Genomic DNA, 20,900 nt, shown 5'->3' with positions numbered 1-20,900 from the left:
AATTGGTGGAGAAACAAAAAACGAGAATTCCGCAAGATGTCGACAAAATAATCATGCGTCCCAGAGGTGGGATAGAGAAGCTACTTGTGCACGGAGGAGCGTTTCTGGCGAACGCCATCGCCGAAGCGGCCGAGGTCGGAGAAGGCAGCAGAGAGGACATAATCACCTTCAACAGGAAACAGCAGTCCATCATGATAGCCACCGGAGATGGAAATAGAGGAGAGAAATACGCGTCGCTAACAGAGCTGAAGATAGGCGACGTAGAGACAACGCTGAACGCGTACCTGACCCCGCCGGAAAACTGCGGGAAGGGAGTGATCTACGACGCCCCGGACTTCTGGACGGAGGAAGAAATTTTCGAAAGACTAGAGCAACACGGAGCCAAGAACCCACCCATACTGGGAGTGAGAAGATTAGGGAAAGAATCCAAGGCCGTCCTAATCCTGTTCGAAAGCAACAGGGTGCCATGGCACGTGTACCTATCCCCAACGCCGACGAGGTGCGTCCTCTACAAGAAAAGGTACGAAGTCTGTTACGCATGCGGACGAATGGGACACCGACAGGACGTCTGCCCGGACCCAGAAAACAAGAAGTGCAGAAGCTGCGGAGAAGAGAACCCAGCAGAAGGCCACAAATGCAAGACCAAATGCCAACTATGCGCAAAGGAACACCCACTAGGAGACCGAAGATGCAAGGAAATATACAGAACACCGTACGAGATCAAGAAGAAGATCTGGGAAAAAAGGCAGGAAGAAGAGACCCGCAGGAAGGACCAGAAGCCTACAGGAAGAACGGATCGCCGAGACGACAGCTTCCCCAGATTGGGGGAAGGCGAGGCAAGGAACCAGACGCCCCCAGGAAAACCGGGAGCCCCCAAAGGACAGGGAGGACTCGGGGAACAAAGAAGGGCGAGATCCAGATCATGGTCCAGGAACCCGGAGAGATCGAGGCCCAGGAACCCAAAGGACCCCTGGGGAAAAGGACGCAGCGACCGGAGCAGAGAGCCGAGCAAGGAGCCGAAAACAGTAAGCTTTGCAGGAGGGGCCTCCCAGGCTAAAGATGATAACGACAGGGAGATAGAAAAACTTAACCGAGGGGCCTCCCAGGCTAAAGATGATAAAGACAGAGAGATAGAAAAACTTGAAAAACAGGTAGAGGAGCTACAGAGACTCCTGAAAAAGCACATAGAGGGGAGCGCAAAAGCAGCTCCACTAGAGATGAAACAAGCAGAACAGCCCAAAACAGGTACAAAGCAGACCGGACCTCTTACGCAGAAACCCCAGGCGACAGGGCAGGTAACGGAGGAGGCGGAAAAAGCAAGGAGACCCCCACTCAAACGCAAAGGGGACGAGGAGGTAGATATATGGGAAACGCTCAGGAAAGAGAGCGAAGCGAATAGGCTAGCAATCTCCACCCTACAAGCCGAGATGAGGGAATTCATGATGCAGATAACGCAGGCAATAGGACAGCTGCAGTCTGAAGTCCAGACTCAGAGAAAGAATTACAAAGCCAGAGAGCGGAGCTGATAGCCCACGCGGAGCAACATAAACGAGCGGAGGAAGCAATAGCACGAATCCAACATGGATAGAAAGGCCAAAAACAAGACCCTCATTTGGCAGTGGAACTGCCGAGGCTTCCGAAGCAAGCGAGCGGTATTGCAACAATACATCGATACATTAGAGGAAAAGCCCCTGGCCATAGCCCTGCAAGAAACTGGTAAGCGGATAAATCTACCAGGGTATCAAGCATTCCACAGTGATAGAGGGGAGAAATCTCACGTCACCACATACGTTAAAAGGAACATAGCAACAATTGAGCATGAGCTAAACACGGCAGAGGCAGAAGTCGTCCTAGTAGAGATGATAACGGGCAAAAAGAATGAACCAAGCCTGTTCCTACTAAACGTGTACTCGAGACCGAAGCAGCAAAAAGTCAGGTTCAGGGCAATATTTCGGAAAGCAATGAAAGTGGCAAACATTAGCCCACTGATCATAGTAGGGGACTTCAACGCCCATCACGAGGAGTGGGGATACAGTACGAGGGACACGAAGGGACGACACCTATGGGAGGACATACAGGAGTTAGGCCTAACCCTGCACACAGATCCGGGGTGCCCGACTAGGAGAGGGAATAGCGTCATGGCGGACACCACACCTGACCTCACGCTAACCAAAAACGTTAGGGCAGCCACTTGGATGAACACAGGAATGGACCTAGGAAGTGACCACCTCATTATCGCCACGACGGTACGCACGGGCATCAAAGATAAAGCGGGTAGACTGCCCAAAATCACGGAATGGGACAAATTCAGGGCCCAAAGGGACCAGCAAAATTGGGGAACCATCCAAAACATAGAGGAATGGACAGAAACCCTTAAGAAGCACGTGTCGGAAGCGACCGTAACTTTGAAGGGGCAATATGTTCTAGAACTAGCAGACAACAAACTGCTGCACATGTGGGAGGCCAAAAATGGACTCGAACGCAGATGGAAGAAGCAGAGATGGAATAGGAACCTCAGGAGAAGAATAGCAAGACTAAATCGGGACATAGAAAAATATGCACGACAGTTGTGTGAGCAAAACTGGTGCAGCAGGTGCGACGAGATGGAAAGGGGTATGAGCTTAACAAAGACCTGGAACCTATTAAGGCACCTACTCGACCCTACCAACTCTAAAACGCAGGCGAGCATTAGTCTAGCCAAGACAAAGCACATCTATGAGGGGACGGACGAGGAGTTCGTTAAAGAAATTATACAAACATATATAGGGGACACGAAGAGGGTAGAACTCCCAGAGTACCAGGGTCCCCCGATGGAGCTTTTAGACGGCCCAATAACAGAAGCGGAGGTAAGGGCGGAAATAATTAAGCTCAAGTCAAAATCGGCCCCGGGCCCAGACGGCATCACCAACAAAACCCTGAGGAACCTAGATGATGGCTCGATAACAGCAATCACTGCATATATGCAGAAGGTGTGGGAAACCGGAAAGCTTCCCGCGCAATGGAAAGAGGCCAACATCATACTCATTCCAAAGCCGGGAAAAGCGCCTAAGCTCGAAAACTTAAGACCCATATCCCTCACATCTTGCGTAGGGAAGCTAATGGAACACGTAATTCAGACAAGGCTAACCAGATACATGGAACACAACGAGCTCTGGCCAAGCGAGATGATTGGCTTCCGCCCGGGGCTGAGTACGCAAGACGTGATGCTGAGGCTGCAGCACGACATAATCGAATCCCAATCCAAAGATGCAAAAGTAATCCTAGGTCTCGACCTCAAAAAGGCGTTCGATAACGTCAAACACGAGGCTATACTAGAGGAACTACATAGTCTAGAGGTAGGTCCGAGAACATATAACTATGTCAAGGACTTCCTAACTGGGAGAACAGCGAGGATCAAATATCAGGACATAGAATCAGGGAACATAGAACTGGGCAGCAGGGGCACCCCCCAAGGGTCGGTACTATCCCCACTCCTCTTCAACATAGCAATGAGAGGGTTACCTAAATTACTTCAAGGAATAGAGGGTCTAAAGTTCAGTATGTATGCAGACGACATCAATGTTTGGATAAACAAAGGAGACGACGGGCAAATAGAAAGGAAACTCCAGAAGGCAGCAGACACTGTGGTAGAGTATGCAGCACAAAGAGGACTGGCATGTTCACCAGAGAAATCTGAGCTTCTGGTATACAACCCAAAAAGAAACAGGCTCAAGCAGGGTGAGGACTTTAAAATCACTGTGGAAGGAAAACTGGTGCCTAAGGTAGATATGATCAGGATTCTGGGCCTATTCATACAAAGTAACGGCTACAATGATGAAACCCTAAAAAGATTGGACAAGTTTGCGACGCAAGTCACGGGAATTTTCAGAAGGATATCGCTTAGAGGTAGAGGCCTCAAAGAGAAGAGCCTAATGAAACTAGTACAGGCATATATACTAAGTAGGATCAGCTACGCGACCCCCTTCCTCAAGATAGGGGCAACAGAAAAAAGGCAGCTTGATGCCATAATCAAGAAAAGCTATAAGAAGGCGCTGGGCTTGCCAATAAGCACCTCAAACGAAAGGCTACTAAATATGGGGCTTCACAACAACTGGAGTGAGATAGCTGAAGCGGTAAGATCAGCGCAGCTAGATAGGCTCAGCAGGACGAGCACCGGCAGAGCTATACTAGAAGCGGTCGACAGGCAAACCGACCGGGGGATGCAAAAGAAACAAGACATTCCAAAATGTGCTAGGGAAAAGATCAGAGTAGACCCATTGCCCAAAAATATGCACCCAGAATTCAACAAGGAAAGAAGGGAAAAGAGGGCAGAAGCCATGGCCAGAGGACTGGACAGTCTAGATAAGAAAGCAGTGGCATACACAGATGCAGCAAGTGGGAAGCTAGGAGCAGCCGTGGCCTCAGTGGTCAACGGAAAGGGGGAACCTGAGATAGCAGCATCCATTCGAAGCCGCAACCCGGAAACGGCGGAAGAAGTCGCAATAGCGTTCGCATGCGTAGGAACGCAGGCCAAAATTATAGCTAGTGACAGCAAAACTGCAGTCTACAATTATGGCAGAGGGAGGATTGCCTTAGAAGCAGCACAAATTCTAAAAAAGAAGGAAATTGGGAGGGACGTACGCATCGTGTGGGTACCAGCTCACGCATCCATCCCTGGAAACGAGGCGGCAAACACCCTGGCTCGAGACCTCTACTTCCGAGCCAGGGGAGAGCCGCCCGACTGCAAGGACCTGGATGAGAGACTGATCAGCTATGCAGAAATAATAGAGAGCTATAGAAGTCAAAGGAGGATTTTCCCTCCGCCGGACAAAACACTAGGGAATAAAGAAGCTACAACATGGCGTAGACTACAAGCTGGGAACTTCATAAACCCGGTGTGGGTATCACACGTATTTAGGGAAAAGGAAATAGAGGAAAAATGCAAAAAATGTGAGAATAGGGGGACCCTAGATCACATCATTTGGGAATGTACACACTCCCCAGGGATTAAAGAAGGAATAAATAGCAAGGAAGCCTGGGAAACCCTTCTGCAAAGCGCGGACCCCGCCGTGCAGAAAAAAGTCATTCACCTGGCACTGGAGGCCGCAAGAGACCAAGAACTCTATGCCTGCCTTTAGATGCGAGGCTCCCGGCCCCCACCCCTAGGCCTGCGTGCCAGAGATGGGGAGTAGGGGAGCCTCTTCTCTGGTGGAAATAAAGGTTTTTGGAATGGAATGGAATGGGCCTGAAAGCTGTTCAGGGCGTAATGTCTGAGCGACCTTGAGCGGGCGGCGCGGAGTTTTCAGCGCTCGGACCGCGGACCGAGTGGAAAACGCGAGCGCCTTTTTCAGTCCGCGCGCTTGGCGGCGGACAGGGATTGTTTTTGCTCTTTTTTGCTTCTAGGTCAGTCAACGTTGGCTCGAGCGCTCGTCTGGCTAGCTAATGAAGTCGGCTTTGCTTCATGCTGGCGCCTTTCTCGTTTCTACGCGCTTTTCGCCGTATTTGCCGCTCTTGTGGAGCATTGTGTGTTCTCTTCGTGTTTCTCAGCGTTGTTCTCTCTGTGTTTGCTGCAATTTTTTGAGATTGTGCACGTTGGAATGAGTGAAGTTGGGAAGAAGGTCCTCAGTGACGAAGCGACCGTCACGTTTTTAGCGCTCGTTGAGAGCTGCCAACCGATCTGGAACATTGAGCACACTGACTAGCTCAACATGACGCTAGGAAATCGTTCGTGGCAAAATATCGCTACGGAAATGGATGTGCGACATCCCGAGTCGGCCCCCAACACAGTGGGTACATAATGTTTTTATTTTTATATTTACTGAAGCCTTTGGGCTAAGTGGGCTTTCGAACTTGCCCTTGCGATGCATTTTAATTTGTTACTATTCCCTACGCAGGATTCTTGAAGGCGCTGTTTGCAAATAAGCGCCGTACGTTCCGAAATGAACGCAAAAAACTGAGAGCGTCGAAGAGTGGCCAGGGCACTGCTACGTTTCGCCTACGACGCGCGGTATTGCCGGCGTGGATGCAACGGACGCCGGGGCTTCGTTCAAAGTGGCGGTCATTTTGGCCCGTTCAGTGCTGCCGCAACGCCTCCCGCCAAGCGCGTCCAGGCAGGTTTCAATGCCACGTGTCTTCGTGTGTGCGTGTGTGTGTGCATGTTGGTGCCCACGCTTGTCAAAGCGCGGCAGCCGGGGAGAGGAGCTCTCCAACTGGGAGGCGAGGATGTCTGACCGGCGCCGGCCCGGCGGACGCGTCAAGTCACGTCTCAACGTGTCCGTGCGTCGCCGTCTCGTGCGCCTCATCCCGAGCCGTTCCTTCTTGCCCTCGACTCCGAGGGTATAAAGGCAGCTGCCCCGGACGCCAAAGAGAGGCTTCGATTCCTTCCGTCGAGTAACGTGGTCGCCCTGACCGGCTGCTCTTTTGCGATGCTAGAATAAACGAGTTGTTCTGTTGGCAGTCGACTCATCCTTTTCCAGGACCTTCGGATGTTTCCAGCTGTGCCCCAGGCCGCCAGGCCAACGCTACCCTTGGGGCTTGCGACCCATTCGCAACAGCACCGACGAAGTTTACTCGGGTAAGTGGCGCTTTTACTCGTGCTTGGCGTTCTCGGACGCCGCAAGGAACGACGAATCAAGATTGATCACTGAAAGAGCTTGGACAAGTGGAAAGTGTGAGTAATTTTTCCCATTTATTTAACACGAAATGAGTTAAAAAGGTTATATAGTGCTTCTTAAGTAACTCTTAGAAAATGTAATGCGATAGCCACGAGCTCCAATACACACGGTTTGGTGCGAAAACACTCATACGATCGTCAGAGCTCAGCAAAAATCTTGTTTGCGCATCTTCCATCTTGAATGCGTATCTTGCTCGTGCAGTGCTCGTTGCCATAGCAACTTTGACGCCAAGCGGCAAGAATTTGGCCCGGGAAACCCCCGAAATTAGACTTTGGCCGATCTGGACCAAAATCGAAGTCCAATCATAATTGGGCGTGCCCGACACGATGACGACCTCTAAATTTGGCCTGGGCCACCCCCGAAATATGACCATGTCCGATTTCGACCAAAATCGACATCCATCATTGACCGTGACCAACAAGATGGTGAATTCCAAATTTGTCACGGGTGATTTGCAAAAATTTGGCCCGGGCGACCCCAGAAATTAAACCTTGGCCGCACTGGGCCAAAACCGACGTCGAGCTATAATTGGGCGCGCCCGACACGATGATGACCTTCAAATTTGACCTTGGTCGCTTTCAAAAATTTGTCCTGGGCCACCTTCGAAATTTGACCTCGGCCGATTTTGACCAAAATCGATGTCCAGTCATAACTGACCATGCCCAACGCGATGGTCACTTCCAAACTTCGTCTAGGGGGTTTACGAAATTTGGCCGGGCCATTGCCAAAAAAAAGGCAGTGCTTTCACGCTATAAGAGGTTTAACGCAGTTAAAATCTTATCTTTTTTTATTAACACAGCCAACCAGTGAAACCACTCGAGACACCGGCTGCGAGACGACAACTGAAGTTGACCTCTCCCAAACTTCACCTACACAACAGTGGCTCCAAGCTGAACAAGTGGCAGCCGGGGCATATGCTCAGGTGACAGTTCACCTGCTCAGCCGCACTGCCAAGCTGGTCAACCACCTCGGCCACCTTGGGCTTCTGCCACCGATAGCAAAAAAGGAAAGCGAGTGACCTGATGGTCCAGCGTACCGCAGCACTAAAGAAAGTAGCCGAAGCATTTTTTAAAGACGACGGGGAAGATTCCGCAGGAACGTTTGGCAGGATGGTTGCAAGTTACCTTCGAAAACTGAATGACAAAGAGAGGTCGCTGTGCCAGAGAGACATCATGGACGCTATTCTGCCGCACTTTTACGAAGCAGGAAATAACGGCCAAGCAGAGTCTCCAGATGAGTGGAAGTGTGCACAGCTGTAATAAATGCTCTGTTCTTTGCCGTGCTTTATTTGTGGGCACGTCAGCTGGCCTTTGGTCAACACCGTCTCAAATCCGTTCATGTTTTTCATACAGATTTGCTTCCTCGGCTTGGCGGCGAAGGTCAGCGCAGATCAAGACACGGCATGCTTCACCATCGACACACCGACATTTCAAGCCGATCACGCACCTGAGGCAATCTTTTGTGAAGATAAGTGGGCGGCATCACGTGCAAGCTGGTCGACGTCATCAGACAGCTGGAGCTTAAATAGCCTGCCACCACCACGGTTCCTCAGTGGGCACGTCAGCTGGCCTTCGGTCAACACCGTCTCAAATCCGTTCATGTTTTTCATACAGATTTGCTTCCTCGGCTTGGCGGCGAAGGTCAGCGCAGATCAAGACACGGCATGCTTCACCATCGACACACCGACATTTCAAGCCGATCACGCACCTGAGGCAATCTTTTGTGAAGATAAGTGGGCGGCATCACGTGCAAGCTGGTCGACGTCATCAGACAGCTGGAGCTTAAATAGCCTGCCACCACCACGGTTCCTCAGTGGGCACGTCAGCTGGCCTTCGGTCAACACCGTCTCAAATCCGTTCATGTTTTTCATACAGGTCAGTAAATCTTCCTGTACCTTTAAGTCTAGCAATCCTTACTTGTTCCAGCTGACGTGCCCCGAGTGTATATGCACAATGTGTGCCGTTGCCTCCGACTTCGTTTTTTCAGTGCTTATGCTTTGTGGTGATGTCGAGCCGAACCCGGGCCCGTCAACTGAGCAACTACTGGGCGAACTTTTAGAGGGACAGAAACAAATAAAAAACAGGCTAGACGACATTGAATCGCGCCTTAAAACGTATGAAGACTCGGTTTCAGCTATTTCCGAAGTATGTTCAATAGCTCGGAGCTTAGAGAAGAAGGTTCAGGGCTTAGAGCTCAAGCTTACCGATTTGGAGGACCGCAGTAGGCGTAATAATCTTCTGGTGTTCGGTGTAAAGGAAAAGGAAAATGAGACGCATGAAGATCTCGAGGAATCCGTCCTCAAGGATGTCTTCACAGAAATTCTAGGTGCACACGTCAGTTCGGTCGAACGAATACATAGAATTGGTCGGAAACAACCCGACAAAGTACGACCGGTAATCATAAAGTTCTACGACCACCGTGAGAAAATGAATATCCTAAAGAATTGCTTTAAGCTAAAGAACGGAAGTGTGTCTGTCTCGGAGGATTTTTCCGCAGCCACAAGAATGAAAAGAAAGCAACTGTGGGACAGTGCCGCTTCTAACAAAAAGAATGGTCAAAAAGTCAAGTTCATATACGACAAGCTTAAGATAGACAACGACTTGTTCGAATGGGACGAGGAACGAAAGATCCGAGTTCCAGTTAGCCGGAAAGATAAACAGAGTACATGAACCGTAGCCCCCGAGGATAGGTCGTTTGTGTGTATTCAGCTAAATGCGCGAAGCATCGTTAATAAAACAGTTGACCTAGAAAGTATCGTGCTCACACACAGGCCACATATCGTATGCCTAACAGAAACCTGGCTGCACACGGATATCGAGAGCGCTGAAATAGTACCCGTAGGCTACCGAATGCTTCGCAAAGATAGAAACTCTCGAGGCGGTGGCGTAGCAATTATTTTCCGAGAGTCATTGCATGTAACCAGTCTTCCCGACATACCCGATATCGAATGCATACTGCTAAAGGTTTCTTTAACCGAATTTACCTTGATTGTAGGTACATTCTACCGGCCGCCAGATAGCAACAGCACATTTTTTGAAGCACTGAATGAATTCCTATGCACTGTAAAAAAATTCCGTACCTATAACGTAGACTATGTACGTTTTAAATACAGAACCACTTCTGCTTTCAATGAAACGTAGGGAATGACCGTATATTCAGTCCAGTATTGAAGGAAACGTCCGTGTTCCTCTGTAGTCGTTGCAGGGAAAAATACTAAACATTCAATTTAAGGGATCAAAACTTAACACGACAGGACGGTTGACCCCATCGACAATGTGTTGCACCAACCGCACTAATAACTTGCTTAAAGGCAGCAAAAACAGAAGATGCTTATGATGTGACGCCACTTTTACACGATGAACTGCTGGCCCGCAGACAATAGGCATCACATGACGTCCGATTTTTTATTTGTCTGGTTTACTCTTAGCCAACAATGTCCGCAAACAAGCATGGCGAACGACCGTGAGCATGTCTAATGTGATTAACACAATGAAGAGCCGAGGAAGGGTGATAACGCATTACGTTGCTTCAAGGTTGAGTGATTGGTACAAATTGTGAGCAACGTTAAATAACAAAGGCCTTAATTTGCTATGTTAAAAGCTGACTTGATGAAAAAATTTTTCGCTACATTCCTAGCCACATGATAGAGTAACATTTAATAAAAATGTTACTGCAACATTTGCTTTCTGTGAGAAATGCTGCGTAATGAGGTCAACTGTTAGAAAACATTTAGACACAGACAATGGTTGGACAACTTCTCCAAAGTGAAACTGAACACCAGCTGAAAGTACATTGCAAACATGATGAAAGTGCACAAGTTGAAAGCCGAATTTCCATCTGCCATTTGGTAAGGAAATAAACAACTGAGTAAACCAAAAGCATGGGCACACAAATCTGTGAATGCAGTACAATGTAGCAGTTACATCTTTGCTACACAACCATTAATCAAAAACACCAACTCCTTCATGGATAACAAAAGCACCGACACAACAACATATTGCTCAATGCAATGTTTAATTTAGTAGGTACCTATTGCCGCCCATTCATGCCTGCTCTTCCTGCAGATAAATGAAATGCCACCAAAAAGCAGCGAGCAGCCATAATTGCTTCAGTGACAAGGAGGATGTGCACCATCGATGCTGTTCCCCCATCCTGAGTAGGAAATAATAGCAGTTTTTTCTGGAAATACTCTGAAAGCACGAATTTTCTACTCATCGTTTACTTAGCTTGCACTGACACGACCCATTGTGTACTCGGTACCTTTGACAAACAAGGGGCCAGCCAATAGGCACACAAGACTGTAGAACCTTGCTAACTTGCAAAAAATCAATGCACAGAAAGAAAAAGCTGACAAAAAAATGAGGAATTCCTTATTTGCACTTTTTATACAATACTAAGAATGTGGCTAAGATATGGCATGCACATTGTTTTTTTCTGTTCACTTACAAACTTTCCAGCCTGTGCTAGCATATTACTGTGATGTAAATAATGAAGCATGCCAGCACTGTACAATATGCTGTAACACTTATGAAATACTCCCCTTCAAGGCTACCGCATGCCTCTTACATGCGGTAAAGTTTAAATCTGCCAAACTAGCTAGTCTGCAAGATGAGACGCCAAGCCTCTGACATCTGGCGATGTGTACCTCCCATGTAATTAGAGTGATTGGAGATGCTCCTTTTTGATGGCATTTCAGTTGCTGGGTGTGGAAGGACCAGATATGAAGGGCAACAACTAGACACCAACTTTTTAAGCAACATCACAATAAGCAATGTGCCTTAGCTTTCCTTCTGTCCAAAAAGGAGTTTCATTTTCTATGTTCTGTGTTCACATAACTGCTTGCATGTGCACATTTTGGCTTGCTGGGCGGTGCTTTCCTCTGTTAAACTACAGTTTTAACTCTGGCCTCAGTCTTCTGCGCCTTCTTAATTTTTTGCTAGCGTTCACCTTAAGTCGCGTACAAACTCACGCAGATCTCCACTTTTCTACGTTTCCAGCTGTCACATCTTCTCTGCCTTCGTCATGTCCACCACTGCATCCAATGCCTTCAAGTCTGCTGTGTATAATCATTTTAATTAATCTGCCTACACGTGTATTTATGTTAGTCGCTCTCCTCTCTTCGATGCCAATTGGCCCTGAGAGTAAATAAGTGAAATGGTAGTCTAATCTAGGTCTGAGCAATCACGCATTATGTTGAGTTTATTTTACCACGTTGGCCAGTAGAGAGTGGAAGGAAAAAAAGCTGCTAAGTGGAGCTCGACAAGCCTCTCGACCTGGAAAGCAGCAGACACCAAGGCATACGTAATCACTAACGACAACAGAACATGACAAGTGTGAAGTAATTCAGTAACGTTCGTCGCATTAACTACAGTGCATACTCGCTGCTCAGTAATTTATTACCTCATTAGACATTCTTCAAAGAGAGTGTACAATTATGTGTTTTGTTTGGACATGGCACCACAGTACAATGACAATCATTAAGCTTGTGCCAACACAACATAAAATAAACTTCTGCCCAGTAAATGCATTGCTTACAGTGCCACCACGGCACCTGTTTAGAAAATAAGCTCAAAATATTAGTGACATTAAATTTGAGCAGACGGTAATTCCCCCACCCCCTCCCTAAAAAAATGAAAAAGGGTGCTCTTCCGACGGTACGTTTGTACGCTGTAATATTTGCGAGTCCAACTACGTGTGAAATTCAGATATAAATAATTAACGCCAAAGCATTCGGTTGAATGCGAGGCGCCAGGGCGCGGGCAAACAGTAATCGTCTTCAGGTATCCACTGGTGCCACGCCCTGAGGGCCACTGCTCGGCGAATACCATTCATGGCCACGTTCACATCCAACAAGCTTGTCACAAACATCACACAGGTGATGATGCAGCAGCAGTTCATCATTGCTGTTGGCCAGTGCTGAATTGTTTGGCGTGGTAAACGGAATCATCCACCGAAACGCGCGTCGACTGTTACTCGCCAGATTCTTGCAGTCCCACGAGGGAGAGCAGCTTTTCCGTCGTCTTCAAGTCTCCTTTTTCGTGCAGGGCCACTGGCATTGTAACGCACATTCTGCATGATCGTTTTACTACGCACCGATGCCGCACGGGACAGCGAGCTGTTGTATGTACACTCCAATGCAGCGTTCCGGCCACACACATACACACACACACATACTAAAGACACACAACGCGCAGGACGCACGCAGCGAACACGGAAGAACAAAAACCCATTCCATAGCGCCTGTTCATTCAACTCCACACTGCGCTAACTGCGCACATGTTTCCGACTGCGGGCTCGGCTAGCGCTTCGACTTCGCCATGGCTAGCCATGGCCAAGCTGCGCTACCGCTGGTGGTAGTAACGTTCATGCAACGAAAAGAAAAAACAATATGTCAAACGATTAAGGTTGTCAGCTAAAAAAGCTACCGTAAAATTAAATACATCTTATATGTTTTTGCCGTTGTGCGCCTTTGCGACATCAGCGACGTCAGCTTGAGCGCGAATACGCGAATGGCGCTATGAATTTCCCGTGTATCTCCGTAAATTGCACATGGCGTGGCTGCGCCGCTAACTTTTAGACATGCTTGCAGAGGTAGTCGGTGCGAACAGTTCGAAGTTCAATCGACTGGAATTGCTCAAGGAAAGTCAGCGGCACTGCATTTTTATTGTTTCTGTGCATTGCGAGTGACTTTGGCGGCAGTCACTCGGCAACGTCTCCGGTTTGGCGAACTTGTGAGAAGGTGAGCCTTTTGTTCTCAAATTTTAAAAGCGGTTTTTTGTTTGTATTGTAACCCTGCGTCTCGTCGCATGTTATGTTCACGATAACATCAGTACAACGTGCATGCGCTTTCTGTCTCTATTTAGAGTAATATTGGTCGATCAGCGTAAACTTTTGGATTCAATTAAGCACGAACTGTCCATGTTGGTACTGCGTGTCGAATGTGTTTTGAGACGATTCTGAGCGGGAGATGGTGTTCTGATAATTTGTGTACTACCAGATATAGTCTAGAGATTTGAAACCATTTATCACACTGAAACAAAGTTGGAAAACTGTTTTGTGTTCATGCATCTGCTATCCTTAAACTTGACTTTTCGGCAATCATTCGCATGGCTCCTTTGGATCTGGAAAATTTACTGTTGCTAGGGGTGCCTGGTAGCAGAGCTCCTGGGGACGCCCAGTGGGTCATTTGTTTGTCCAAGTGCCCAGTACCAAAGGTGCCATTCCTGACATTTTTTCCAAGTCCGTTAACCTCATATTCCTTGCAAAGATTACAGTATGTAATCAGGTAGTAAAAAAATTGGCAACTTCTGCATATTTCAGAACAGTTCAGAGAAATGCACATGCAGCATCAGTATTCTCTCGGTAGAATTTCTGAGACCTGGATTCATTTCTTCTAGGACTGTGGCAAGCAGTAGGTCAACTGTACATAAATTTATTTTCCTCTGGTGCAAAGTAAAGAGTGCAGACGTCATAAGACAAGTCTCTAGTCTGTTTCATTCTCACTGCATTTGGCCAAAGCATAATATGAAATGCTGTATGTTTTATGCCCTAGTTTCCTTTACTTTGAGCAGTAGATATTGACAGTGAATAGCAAGGCAACTCCACTCGCTGACGGTTTTGCCTTCGGCAGCAAAACAGGGAATACCTTACCCCATGTGTTATCTCGACAGACTCAAAACTGCGATGGACAGCTGCGTCCACAGCTGCTATCACCTCCCAAGTGCATGCGCTCGTAAGACACATCATAACTCTGGATTGCCATTAACATAGCATTGCTCATTGCAGTTGCCGATAAACACCTCATAAGTGGTACTATTATGCACTCTTTTCTTTGGCACTATGTATGAGCTTCTGTTCTCGCACTTTCTAGAAATAATGCATGCAGTTTTGAAGTGCGAAAAGGGAATTTACGTGTAACTATGTTGTCATGTCAGTATGTTGCAGCCAAATTGTACATTGATGTCAGTGCTGGTGGTTTCTTTTCATTATTTTAGGAAAATGTTATAATTTTACCTATAGCAAATAATAGCCCTCACTAATTAGCTGATTTTGTCATGTCCAGTATTTTCACATGCTAAGCCACCAAAGCATGATTCAGAATGTTGTCAGAACTAAAGGCACTGAGTCTTTCGTGTCAGTAAAAAATGTGCTTTATACCCCTGCCACATGGCATTCCTCGAAGGCCTTTCCAGCAAAGGCACCATTTTTCACCAAAGGAGCGAAAGCTTAAAGGAGCAGCGATGCAGCTACACGGTGCAGCCCAAAGGTGAAAGTCGTTCAGGCTTAGCACCCGCTGCTATACTAGAGGTGGCTGAAGTCCGTGTTCTAAAATTAAAGTGGTGTATTCTGTTCATTCGTTGAGCTTTGACAATTTCTTTATTCTGATTGCTTCCTTAAAAGCACTGCAACAGCTACTCTCATCAGCAGGAGCAGGTTTTGTACGTGTATTGCCTTGGCCACCATGGGCGCTCGGTGTTGCCGCAACACCTTCACTGTTTTGAAATTTGAACATAAAACATAAACACCCGTACAAAAACCAAAGCCAGACACACCTTTCGTATTTGAAAAAAATGTTTTCAAACATTATTAGCTTATCTATTTTTTATTGATTTTACTTTTTGACTTTGGATGGTACTGCGATCACAGCTTCTCGAATGCCGCGTCTTCGGGCTCCGAAGGTCTCGGTTGAGCGCCTTCGCCTCCAAGGCCCTTAGCGACAAAGGCGCAACATTTGTACCGGGTAGCTGCACTCCTTACGCCTTTGGATATGATTCTCAAAGGCCTTTGCGGTGCCCGTGTGACAGGGGTATTAGTGTGGTATGGCTGCTTGAACACCTGTCCCTGGTATCTCACAAACTGAATAAGGAAGGGAAAAGCCTCAGGGTGCTTGCCGACATTTCGACAAGAGTACTTGTCTTTGTCTGGCAAAGTGTTCATCATTGGTGGGGTTTAAATAAGGTTTTCACTTCGAGGCGAAAGGCCTGTTGTGTGGGACGAGGGTGCGATATGGGAAGGGCGTTACGATGGGGAGCGTGAACCTTGACTAGGCATGATAGCTGCTAAAGAAGATTAACCGGTTGACCTGCAAAACTGTGAAAACAAAAAAGCCCAATTCAGTAGAAACGAATCTCGGGGTATGAAGTGTGGATAGTGGGCTTGAATGGCTTTATGTCCAGCCGCAACAGGTGGCTTGGTATAGCTGGCTGCCTTTTCCTGAAAAACTAGGATAAAGGAATTAAGCAGCATGGCAGAATAAAATACCAGGGGGGGGGGCAAAATAATTTGAAGGAAAAAGAGAAAATGAGGGCAGGTTCGGAGAAAAGGCAAAAAGAAGGGGGAGGGGGAGGAGTATGGCAGCCAAGGTTCCGAGAAGTGATGTCAGGAGGTGCAGGGCGTAAGGTTAAAGTATAACGATAAATTAAAGAAAGCAGGAAAGGAGGGGGAAATTATGGGTTGGGAAACCTCTGACCATGTGCAAGGCCTTTTCAAATAATTATGCCAATTCCGGAATGTACAGAGCTGGCCACATTTAGTACAAACATGTGAGCGCATGGCCGCACTCTTTAGAGGTCCACTGTGTGCGGCGCAGCCACTCATCGCTGCAAAATGGCGCAAGAGGAGATGCACCTGGATGTGGTGCTTCGTGTCATGTTACACTTCGATGTGTGGCAATGTCAGACACAGTGGCCCAAAGAGCACAGACATGTGCTCGCGTGTTCGCACTAAGAGTGGACAACCCTGTACTTGATTCTAAGTTTCCTCTGTATATGTTAACCCCAGACGAAAACAAGTTGTCTTGTCGAAACGTTGGCAAGCACCCTGAGATTTTTCCTTCCCTTGTTCACTTTTTGAGTGTCAAGAAACCATCTGCCTACTCTCTCTGTACCATGCACTCCACATCTTGTACGGTTATCTTTGTATGTATACACCAGTGATAAATCATGAAGGAAATCAAGGGATTTGTATTTGTATTGATTAACACTTACTTTAAAGCTATATCATGAGGGTATAGTTGAAATTGTGCTACGGGGGCTTGGTTGTGTATCGTGACTGGTTTCTCTTTATCAGGGCTACTTGACAGCCACCATGAAATGAAACGCAGGCTTTTGAAAAGTCGTTCCTCAAATAAAAGAGCGTTTCCACTGTTACAATGGAAATGTTATTTGCTAAAAACTTCAATCATTGCAGTTCAGGGATTGATATTTTTCAAATAACTAACCTGAAGTTCAAAACCTGCAGAAGGAACTATGTAACTTCTTTCCTGCCTTAAAAACCCAGTACTTATTTGCCAGTTTCAGCAAGCAGAGGTCTGTTTCATGGCACATACTTTCCACTACCTTGCATGAAAATTGTGCAGTACAGGCTCACCATAAAACTAGGGGCATAGTATACTGCTTGTATGCAACTACTTTGGCGTTAGAGCATGCATAGCATGGTCTTAAAGTTATTCTTTTCATTTGCAACTGGTTCATAAAAGGCCTATTCTGGCAAAAGGCATTTAGCAAAATTATCTTCCTCTGAATGCTTCTAAGGATAACATTAGTTCATTCAGGAAAATATATATTGACAATATCTCTTAAAGGCATGATTGTCCATATTAGCTCTTGTTACCTCACAGTATTTAGTTTTGTGCCTCCAGCATCACTGACTTGCATCATATGTTAGAGTAGTAAAAAGCTCTCTGTTAGTTTAAACCACAACTCATGATGGGGCTGTGCACTTTTTGTGTTGTTACATGAAATATTCTTATGTATGAAACAATTTCTTTCAGCTGCACCTCACATGATTCAAATTCCACCAGAAGAAAGGCTGCAACACAACATTGCTCACCTTCTGTTGCTTTCCCAGCACATAACATGCCATAACAGCACATAGCAGGTAAGATGTGAACAAAAACAGTGCATGTATATGTTCCACACAGGCATTTTGTGTACTACCAACACTATGATATGATTAACTATGTCATGTAAGAGAGAGCACACAAATCATTTTTTGTATATATTGCAGCATGGTTATTTCAAGTTTTAAACTGGCCATTGAAACGACCCATTGTATCACCGCTGGTTACCCGGTGGCACTGGGGATCGAACTCCGCACCTCCTGCTTGCGAGGCAGATGCTCGGACCACTAGGCCACTCCTGCGGTCCCCCCACTGATGTTGCTTACACCAGGTGCTGTTAAAGCCCCGGTATGTATGTTAAATGCATTTTATAAAACCATTCACTTCCAAAGTACCATTTCATCTTTATAGCAAAACCACAGTTCGCCTAGCTAGACAAACCTGCTGCATACAAGCCAGCAGAAGGGTTGCACGTACATGGTTCGTTAGTAAAACATAAAAATCAAGCAGAGCCTGCCCTTCATGGTGCATTATACCCTGATTTTGAGCAATGATCAAGATAGGCAGATGGTCATTTCATTGAAAACTTGCATGATACATTCGTAGAATCAAAAAGACAAGTACTATTGCAAAATCTTCAAACAGTGTTTATTCTCAGAGAAAACATATCATGAAAAAAGTGTTGGATTAGTTATGGTGCACCTTGTACGGGGAAAGGGGCTCCCACTTTGTGAAAGGCTTAATTTTGGAATAACGACAGCGTTTAGACTAATTGGGTTACCATGTTTAGATAGTGGATGTGCTCAAAAAGACACTGGAAGTTAGCGCACTCTGTGGAAATCTCTTTCTGTATCCTTGTCTTTTTGAGCGCTTTCACGATCTAAATTTAATTTTGCAAGAGAGCAAGGAAAAAACGAATCTTTAAATTCTAATAATTAAGGATAAAAGATCATGTTTCATTGTGTTGCTTAAAGTGTACATTGTATCGCTATTGCTGTATTGCAGCACTTCTGTCGTGGCCTTGCATTGCAGCCTCTTGACTTTTGTTTATATATTAGGCAGTCCTTTTTTTCATTCGATTGCAACACTTTAGGAGTTACTACAGAGTTGCGTGGTAGCGAACTCTCAGATTAACGTTTTGCATTATTACGCCAGCATAACTTGCTAAGTGTTGTTTCACTGCAGTCTTGTTACCAGAACAGCCTCTTGAAAGTATTCAGCCTGGTGGTCATTGAGGGTTACTGTTCACATATCAAAATGCCGGATCAGCTGTATACTCTTTACAGCTACCAGAACTATGGCACCAGACTGGGGATTTGGATGAAACAATTTTCAAATGTGTGCTCGGTATCACGCTGTTTTGTTCCAGTTGTGGAGAGGTTTTCTTTTCATATTTGTTCTGTCAAACATTTAAATTTTGGGCAATATGTTGTTGCCTTTATCTTGTGTTCTCTTTGTTGTTGAGGTTTAGTATTTTTGGCACAAGCACTCCCCTCTATTACTTTTCAGTATAATTTAAAATTTGTAGGGCACGTCATGAAGAATAAAACTTCTACTTGAATAATCTGCATGTGTTTATGTTCTCATTGTTGATATAAAAACTTAGTTGAGACAGCTTGTATTTTAGCTCTGGCTAGAATTTTTAGGAGAGCCTCAGTGACATAATCACATGACCAACACAAACTCGGTATTATTGTTTGTGCAGTGAAAAACAGTTTTAAAATAGTTATTAACAGCTGTCAGTGTAGGACTGGCCTAAAATGTTTTGTGCTCTATGTAGCTCTTCTCTGAGGCAGGATTAATTCATCTGCACCTGCAGCCTGATACTGCCAAGATACCAATTCTTGGGTGAACTTATGATTTTTTTTCACTGAGCAAACTTGCATCATCTTGAAGCATGGAACTTGAGCTGATTCTTAACAGCTCTAGTGTAGCGAATTTCATTATCCTCATTGCTTAGTTTACATTCACCTCAGGACAATGGCCTTTTCCAGTTTAATTATCTGTCTTGCACCAGCTACATGCCACACTATCAGAAATCACCCAATCTTATCTAGTGAGCTTATAATCAGCTATCTCCTGCTATATTTTCCTTAGGGTGAAATTCATTTTGTTGCGATACAATGCACAAGCTGTTTCCTGGCGTGGTGCTCAGCTTATCTGGAATGAAATGCTTGGGAAATGGGTCTCTGATTTCACCTTGAGTAGGCGAAATTAACTTGTGCTAAGGCACTCTTTGGCCACAGATGCCCTTGTGCCATTAAAATCCATCAAATTCATTCTGTTGCCCTAAGATACCATTGGTCATTCATTCTCTGCATTGTATGCCCTGGCCAGATCCATTTTCTTCTTTTAATTTCTGCCAGAATATTAACAACATCCTTGTTCATCCCTGTTATGGTTTCACTCGGTCAGTTGTTCTATTAATAACTATAATCACTTTATTGAAAACATATTTTGGGCTAAATGGCATCAAGTTTGCCACTCTGCACAATGATATATATGTTTGGTCCTGTATGTCTTTACTTGTGTGGTAATGTTTATTTTGTGTTCACTGTCTAAGCAACCTTATTTGCCTATGATATCCTAAGCCCTTCTATACCTATTTTCCTTCCCCCTGGCTCTTTCTCTTTTCAGTCATTCCTCCTCTTTCCTTTACACCGGCCATTGGTCACAAGGCTGCTGTGGGGAACGACAGTCAGCACTGGGCCCTTTTTTGTTCATGGAACCTGCACTGCTACTATTAATACTAATAGTACGTTATCAGTATTTTTGTGATACTGCATTTATTGTTATTTATGAAGTAGTTGGCTAAGGCAATGGTAGCAGTGTTGGATATTGCAATATATTATGCATATATCTCACTTGCAATATATCAGTGTGTTCACTATTACGCTACCCTCTATTTCTTTCAGTTCAGTTATTTGGCTATAGATATATTGTGCTGCTTTCCTAGTTTAGTCCACTCAAACTAAAACTTTGCTCTTTGTGTCACAGGTAGAATCTACAATGATTGCTGCTTAGTGTCTTGTAAGCAGGAGGCAGTGTTCAATGGAGCCATGAACTTTCCTTGGAATTGAAAAGCCTTTGCCGTATTATGCGCTGAACCACGAGTGTGAAGAGGAAAATTTCATGCCTTGGATTTCTGCTGAGGTGAGCCATTGCGGTGAATCCACCAGCGCGAAAGACAGGGATGAGAAAGGAGACAAGACAGGTGCTGACTCGCGACTAAAGTTTATTGGCGTGAACAGGGAATATATAAAAAGCCAAGCAATACCATAAACCATGCAGTTACAGATAAGCATACAGGACAAAATAAGTCAAAAATCGCCCTCAACATTTCCCTGATCGAGGTAGTCCAACTCATTGTGTGTTAACACGATAGACAAAACACACATTCTTCACGG

The 20,900-nt window shown here is 45.8% G+C and overlaps 1 long non-coding RNA gene across 1 annotated transcript; it reads left to right on the top strand.

Annotated features, from left to right (window-relative positions):
• Positions 1-13,357: 13,357 nt before the first annotated feature.
• Positions 13,358-20,247, top strand: LOC144095167 (uncharacterized). The gene is made up of 5 exons (XR_013306707.1): positions 13,358-13,392; positions 13,797-13,867; positions 17,425-17,531; positions 17,661-17,841; positions 20,131-20,247. It is a non-coding gene; the product is annotated as an uncharacterized LOC144095167 (long non-coding RNA).
• Positions 20,248-20,900: the final 653 nt, after the last annotated feature.

The sequence above is a fragment of the Amblyomma americanum genome, chromosome 6, assembly GCF_052857255.1.
Source record: "Amblyomma americanum isolate KBUSLIRL-KWMA chromosome 6, ASM5285725v1, whole genome shotgun sequence".
Taxonomy (NCBI): domain Eukaryota; kingdom Metazoa; phylum Arthropoda; class Arachnida; order Ixodida; family Ixodidae; genus Amblyomma; species Amblyomma americanum.
Note: the sequence above shows the minus strand (reverse complement) of the source record. Positions and strands in the feature narration are given on the sequence as shown.